Genomic DNA, 7,738 nt, shown 5'->3' with positions numbered 1-7,738 from the left:
TACAATTTACATGTAACTTAAAAATTGATTGATTGAAACGAGGTTACGGTTTGTGAGATTCAAAATTTATCATACAGATATAGAACTTCATTATTTACATTTATTCCAAATACTCTGAGCACAGTAGCTATAGATATGAAGCAACAATGGTTAACATAGAAAAATCTGGCAGTTGAACTGACTGAGACTCAATCCCTTTTCAGCCGACTGGTTGCTTTTCCAATTGGATCCCGTAGCGAGAGCATTAAGATAGGGGGAGAGAGAGATCATTTTTGGGACTATCAAGAGTTACGTTTATCATAGATAACAGCGAACAACTAAAAATTTCAGGGAGGTTGAAATTGGTCGTAGGAGCCCCCTTGGCCACACCCTAGCTACTGGCCTGATTAACATAAACATAACCAATTTGCCTGTGTTTTGGAGTAGTTCTTAAACCCTTACTGATCAGTCCTCTATTTTAGATAAATTGGTTACTGAAATGGTTATGTAACTAGGGGTCACGGTGACTCACATGTCAGTGGTAAAGAGCTTACCTCTTATGTGTAAGATCCCTAGTTCGATCTCCGGCCAAAGTAAGTTTGTAGTGGACAACATTGCGTCCGTGAGTTTTCTCGGGTATTCCCGTTTTCTTCCACATTCTCATTCCACCAATTCTTCCATCATTCACCTGTCTTGATCATTGTCTCCCTTTGCCTAAACGTGCTATTATGCAACCAAACAGGACACAAATATGTTGCATGGTTGTATAAATAAAAAACTATGAATCTGGTGTCTTCCACAACCTTATATGACCTAGTACCGTACCAATGACTCTTCATGCCAAACGTAAGTGCTGGACCACCTTATTCTGCACGAATGATGAATGTAAAGCGAGATGGCATATTTGTTAGAAATAGAGAAGGAGAGGAAGCAGGAGAAGAGATGCACTGCTGATTCGATGTTAAAGTACCGTATACAATCTAAGAACAAACAGATAAATTCGCATCGTAAGTGATCATGAGTCATAACTTTAAAGAAGAGGCGAAACAAAAAATGTATTCTTAGTTGTTTGCCTCAAATATCTTGATATTTATCACCAAAGCATAAGTAGCTTAGCCCTTTATGGATGACTATCAGCCTTTTCTTCAAGAGATACAAGAAAGAGGAAGAAGAAGAAACGAAAAAGAAAAATGGACGACCTAAAAACCATTCAAGCTCTACGATTGGCTATTGAGTGACTTATTTGACAAATTAAATGCAAATGAAGCTTATAAACCATATTCGTTCTCTCCGTTCAGATATTGTGTTTATATACCACATCCTTATTAAACGGAATGATCGGCTGTGTGTTGATCTTTATATGCCACACCTGCCTCTAATGAATTAAAGATAAAATCTGATCACAGTATTACTTTGTCCTTTTACATACGTACATCAGTTCTTTTAGTATTGCTTTGAAAAGTAATAGAATTTAGTCGTGATGTACCTAGATTGTTTAGTTATACTTCACTAATGGACAAGCTTCTTGAAATCAACTTCAACTGTTTATAGAAATACCGCATGTCTATAATTGATATATACAACTTCGTCCCTCAGAGGAATAAAAAAAAATCGCTACGTATGTCTTCTAGAGTATGCTGTTGGACAACTGCGACCCGGTGGTGACACTAAGTCGAAAACGTATAAAAAATTTTCAGACCAGCAATCCTGAGTAAAGTTTACCTGCGTTTTCCTCATTCCCACCAGGCAAATGCTGGGATGGTACCTAACATATAGGTCCCAAGCCACCGCTTCATTCCTTCTCCAATTCTTTTCTCGCCAAGGGACGTCATCCCTGATACGTGATGGGCTAACATGGGCATATATGCTGAAAGCCCAGAAATCTAATTCCGTGTTGGAAAACCAACTGGCAACTCTCAAAGTTTGGCTACAAAACGATAATTTGGAACTCCCTTGAGTCATCATCTAAAAATGATGTCGATATTGAATTAAATGACGAGAACGTAGAATTGGTGGAATGGTAAAGTGGGATTAAACAGAAGTACCCCGAGAAAACCCACGAACACGATGCTGTCCACCACAAACTTACTTGACCGGGAATCGAACGAGGGTCCTCACGCACCAGAAGTAAACATTCTACCACTTAACCGACCTATCCCCATATTAACCCGTTTTATCCCCGTGATGCCATATGGCAACGGAAAACAACGTTCAGAAAACCAACGCTAAATATCTGCTCATTTGCCTTGTCCATTTACTAGTAAAATCTAATTCCTTAACTAGTAAATGAACAAGGTAACAAATGAAAAACCTTATTCTTTTATGTTTTTATGTTGTTAGAAAAGTACGTAAATACAATTCACGAAAAAAAATTAAAAGAAATAATTCGGGATAATAAGGGTTAAGTAAATATTGTGTGTACTTACAATAAACATTTGCTTGAAATGGGCGATTTTTTTCTTACTCGGAAAAGTCACCATTAGTTTGGTTAATACATAATTCGTTAAAGAAGAGATTAGAGGTTTACTTCGTACTTAAGAGGTTTCGAGTTTATACATATTGTCTTATTTTCCCCTCAATTTCATCAGCTGAATCCTGAAAAATTAAGTATTATTATACCTAAGTATGTCTCACTTCCTTGATAGTTGACTTCCTTTCCTACTTACGTTGGTATTGATTTTGATTGACTTCCTTTCCTACTTATCTTAGTATTGGATTTGTAACGTTAATTATTTTTCGTTACGTTACTTTCTCTGGTTACTAATGTATTTTTATACGGATTACGAAATTATTCTGGATTGAACAACACAGTTATTCACCTTAGAACATATATTTTCACTTTCAAAATATATCGTATTGTTACGTACAATCAATCTACACAATATGGCACTTCGTTCTTTCTATTTTCCTACATTGCCATAGCAACGATATCAAAAAGATAAACAAGTCGTCATAGCAACCAAATTAACAAATATTTTTTTAATAAGGTACCAACATTTAAATTATATCTTTGTATATTCCTTCTTCTTCTTCTTAAGTATTTGTACCTTCAAAATAACACTTTTGCCCGTAACTATAAACAATACTCAGAAAGTATTTACAAAGATAGTCAATATCGTTGTAGATTTGGTTGAATTCCTTCTCTACTTTAACGATTATTATTTTTATTGAATTTCTTTTACTTTTGTTGTTACAGTTTCTGTTTGATTTCTTTTCTTACTTTTGTTCTTATTGCTCTTGATTGATTTTCTTTCCTACTTTCATTGTTATTGTTTCCTACTTTCATTCCAATAGCATCTGATTGACTTCCTTTCTTACTTTTGTTGTTATTGCTCTTGATTGATTTACTTTCCTACTTTCATTGTTATTGTTTCCTACTTTCGTTCCAATAGCATCTGATTGACTTCCTTCCCTACTTTAACGATTATTATTTTTTATTGAATTTCTTTTACTTTTGTTGTTACAGTTTCCGTTTGACTTCTTTTTTTCTTACTTTTGTTCTTATTGCTCTTGATTGATTTACTTTCCTACTTTCATTGTTATTGTTTCCTACTTTCGTTCCAATAGCATCGGATTGACTTCCTTTCTTACTTTTGTTGTTATTGTTCTTGATTGATTTACTTTCCGAGTTTTGTTATTATTGTTTTTTTGATTATTAATGATTCCACTATAAACGTGTCTAGCATGCTGTATACAAAAAAGGTATTAAATAAGTAACATTTAATTTGGTTATCTAATCTCCTTTAAATAACTAAACAATGCTGAATTTAATTGCAAAGTAATAAGGTTATTTATGATAAATTTATTGTAGTTTCCCTTAAATAAATAATTCTGAGTTTAGTTGCAAATTGAGAAGGTTATTTATGATAGATTTATTTTTATTTTCTTTAAATAAATAGATAATTATAAAACAATGAATTTTGTGGTAAGACATTCATGTTATTTGTGATTTTATTTCACCTCGTTAAGTAAATAAATAAAGCTGAGTTTCGTTGCAAAACACGAATTCTATTTAGGAGACACGGTAGCTGACCGGTAATGTGATCACCTCTGATGCAGGATCCCTGGTTCAATTCTAGGGTACGCGAACTTGTAAAAATGTTTTTTTGTTTAACGCCACCCTTAGCCAAAGTAGACGGATAACTACTGAAATTGAATAATTGGGGAATGAAATTTCTTGCGGTTTGGGGAGTCGAACCCAGGATCACGTGCATCATATCCATAGTTTTTTGCGGGATTTACACGTTTTCTTCCACATTATCATTCCACCAATTATTTTAGAATCATTATAATTATGTAGGGACATGCTCTTGGGACGTAAAGGTAGAAATTTCATTTCATTTGCTTTACTAATGTTATATTTTTTTTGGAAATGTGATAATACTTTGCAAAGATTTATTTTGGTACTTTACACGGAGAAAAACGCATAATCCAGTCGGCATGTAAATGCTGTTTTTACCAGGTTACGCGCGTCACCACATTAAGTAATGTTGTTTCACCCGTAGTACGATCTACACCACCGTCCAGCGAAAATTTTGTATTGTGAGACTACCATTTCAAATCTAGAATTAACGCCATACCCATTCCGACGGTGCTAACTTACGTATATAATGTTGTTACCACTTTCCTACGACTGTCCCCTCTTGGTTATTCCTAAATCTGTGACTCCCTACCTTACAAGAGTAATAGTTTTTAACACGAAATCAATCATGTGAATAAAATTATCCAATCACAGCGAGTCTAGTTCGACGCCGAACTTCAGACTTGGCATGTTGTTCCTACCTGATGTACTTTTATACATGAAATTACATTACTTAAGGAGCGCCTCTGCGTAAATACGTTGTATCCACACTGAAATCCTAGTCTTTTTTTTTCTCAGTGTACGAAATAAGTTAACTACATATACTAATTCGTGTTTTGTCTTGAATAACTCAATGAGTATTTATGGTACCTCTATTGCGTGATTTCATTTCCAAAGGTTTAACAAGGTAAATGTAAGGCAACTGATAATAATAGAAAAATAATAATAAAATGAGAAAATAGACTCTGCTTTAAAAAAAAAACTGTGAAAAGAATCACGCAAAAACGCAAATTTATTTCTTCGCCGAGAACGTCTGAAGAATGATTGCTGCTATCTAATTGCGCGATATATAACTCTTAACATTTAAGAATTATACAGCTTGGTTTCAATAGTAGGAAAAATGGGATATGGATGGTCATCGTTAAAGTTACCGTTACCCGTTAAGATATTAACGGATTGACACTATTAACAAACCCGACCAAGATAATCGCACTAGTTCTCCGTTACAAAAAAGAGACAGTTCAAAAATTCCCTTTCGTTCAAGAGTTATTGTGTAGAATAATCTTGTAGTATTCACTTGCGTCATCCTAATAAGTGGAAACGAAGAAAACTTCGAGAAAAACTATAATGTCTTACATAATTTACGACAAAACTAACGACCGTTTATACCAAAGAAGCAGAGATGGCGGGGGTCAATGAAAACTTGACCCATGACCCACTGATCCACCACACCGTGACCTACGACTCACTGACCCACCATCCAAAATGATCTACTCTGACCCACTACGCACCAAAACCCATCGTCATCAACTCTGACCAATGAACCACGCCATCCTCTCCATTGACTAAAGATTTACAACGCTGTGAAATGATCACTAATCGGAATTTGAGTTTCTACGTCAATTACAAGCACCACTCTGTTACAATAACGGTGGATCTGACCTTTACGATATAAAATGGTGAAGTGCCATGCACTGAGAAAAAAAATTGTAGGTGGCGTACTTAAAAAGGTAAGCTACATGCGTAATTTCTGTAGTTTTTGGACTTAACGTACAGCAAACGTATAACTGAAAACGCATGTTTTATAATACTTTTCTGTATTAGTGTTCCATCTATACGTACTTTCCGTATGAAACAATATAGGCGGTCAGAGTCTCACATACAAATGGACGTATATAACACATAGCTGACGAAGGTAACATAAGTACATGCATGTGATATACGGAAAACTGTTAGATGTCAGACATCCTGCAACGGCATGATGTAACATCTAAGAGCAGTGCCTATGTAGCATACGGTTAACGTATACTCCGTACTGATTTGTATAGTAAGCAAGAGGATACCGCATATTTGTACAATATACCGATATCCGGAGAATGGATTTTTCTCAGTGCATTACGATGAATTTCGGTTTCTCATACATAACTATTTCCTTTTTAAATACAGATACTTTTCAGTAGAAAATAGGATGAAATTTGCGTCTCAAATTAAGGTAACGTAGGAAAACGTAAATAATAATAATAATAATAATAATAATAATAACTGTAAAATTTGATTGTGTCTCGAAACCCAAGTAGTAAGTTCCATTGCTATTATTACAATTACAAATATCAATATTCAAAAGTTCCTGGAGTTATTTTTTCACTTAGATATACTAATCTCAGGTAAGTAAAGTGAAACAAATAGTGCTGAAAAGGGGACGTTAAACTCAAATCGTCAACAACTACGAATTATTCCTGTGTAGCAAAATTTCTATTTCTAATCTCCATTTATTACTATCTTAAAGAAAGATTAAATCAAAGTCCAAATGAAACATACACAGAGAAAATACATATATGGCGTACGTCGAAACGTAGGTTATATGCGTAAATCTTGTAGTTTTTGGTTTTAACGTTCGACTATAGGTAACATCTTGCAACAAACATACAACTGAAAATGTACGTTTTAGAACACTTTCTGTATAAGTGTTCCATCTATACGTACTTTCGGTGTGAAACAGAGAAATGTATATAGGAGGTCTGGATCTCACATAAAGGTGGACGAATATAACATATGGCTGACGTAAGTAATGTACGTATACGTGGATGTCAGACATCCTGCAGCGACATGATGTAACATCTACGCGGGAAAAAGGCAATACGTACATAGCAAATAGACAACATATAATCCATACAAATTCCCGTAGTAAACTTATGTATTCCGTATATTTGTACATTATACCGCTGTCCGGATAACGGATTTTGCTCAGAGCATCTTTATTCGAAGGTTAGGGAGGAAAACAACACGAAACGTGAATAAGAAGAAGAGTAAAATTTTCTCCACGTCAGACAAATAAGAAATTTTATTTTGTAATTCGAAATTGTCGTTTTAGATACAAGTTGATTTTCATGCCAAATTCTATTACATGATTTGTCTTTAGCGTCTCAACTATTATAGTATTTTTCGACTTCTTCTTGCTATGCGGTTATATATAACTAGTAGGTATCTTTATTCGATCTACCTATATGGAATTTTCCTTTGGAGTTTCCAAAAGCTCTATGCTTCTTGGTACTTGCTGTTACTTAAACAAATCTCTGCATGTTCACCTTTTTTTTTATTTTCCAGTTTTAAGGACTGAAGGGAAAAAAATAATTTTGTGTTTGTAGACTGTGTGCCAGTGGTTGCTATGGACAACGCTCTATTTTTCTCTTCCGCGCGGGAGTTGCTATAGGAACGATCACAAGACTTCCAGAGTGAACAGACCTACGGCGGGGGCGAGGTTCCAGAAGGGAGAAGGGCTACAGATTTTAGAAGCGCGGTTGCGCAAAATGTGCCCTGACGCTCTCCAAGCAACCCTGATACTCAAGCGTCGGGTTTGGCCATATTTTTCTCCGCCCCTTTTAGTTCCAAATTTCACCTCTTGAGCATCTACGTCACGTCACGTGGTTATGATGACGTCATTTCGGTTCCTCCCAGCAG

This window comes from Thermobia domestica, chromosome 2 (genome assembly GCF_964235325.1).
Source record: "Thermobia domestica chromosome 2, izTheDome1.hap1.1, whole genome shotgun sequence".
In the NCBI taxonomy this organism is placed as follows: Eukaryota; Metazoa; Arthropoda; class Insecta; order Zygentoma; family Lepismatidae; genus Thermobia; species Thermobia domestica.
This window is presented reverse-complemented; position numbering follows the sequence as displayed.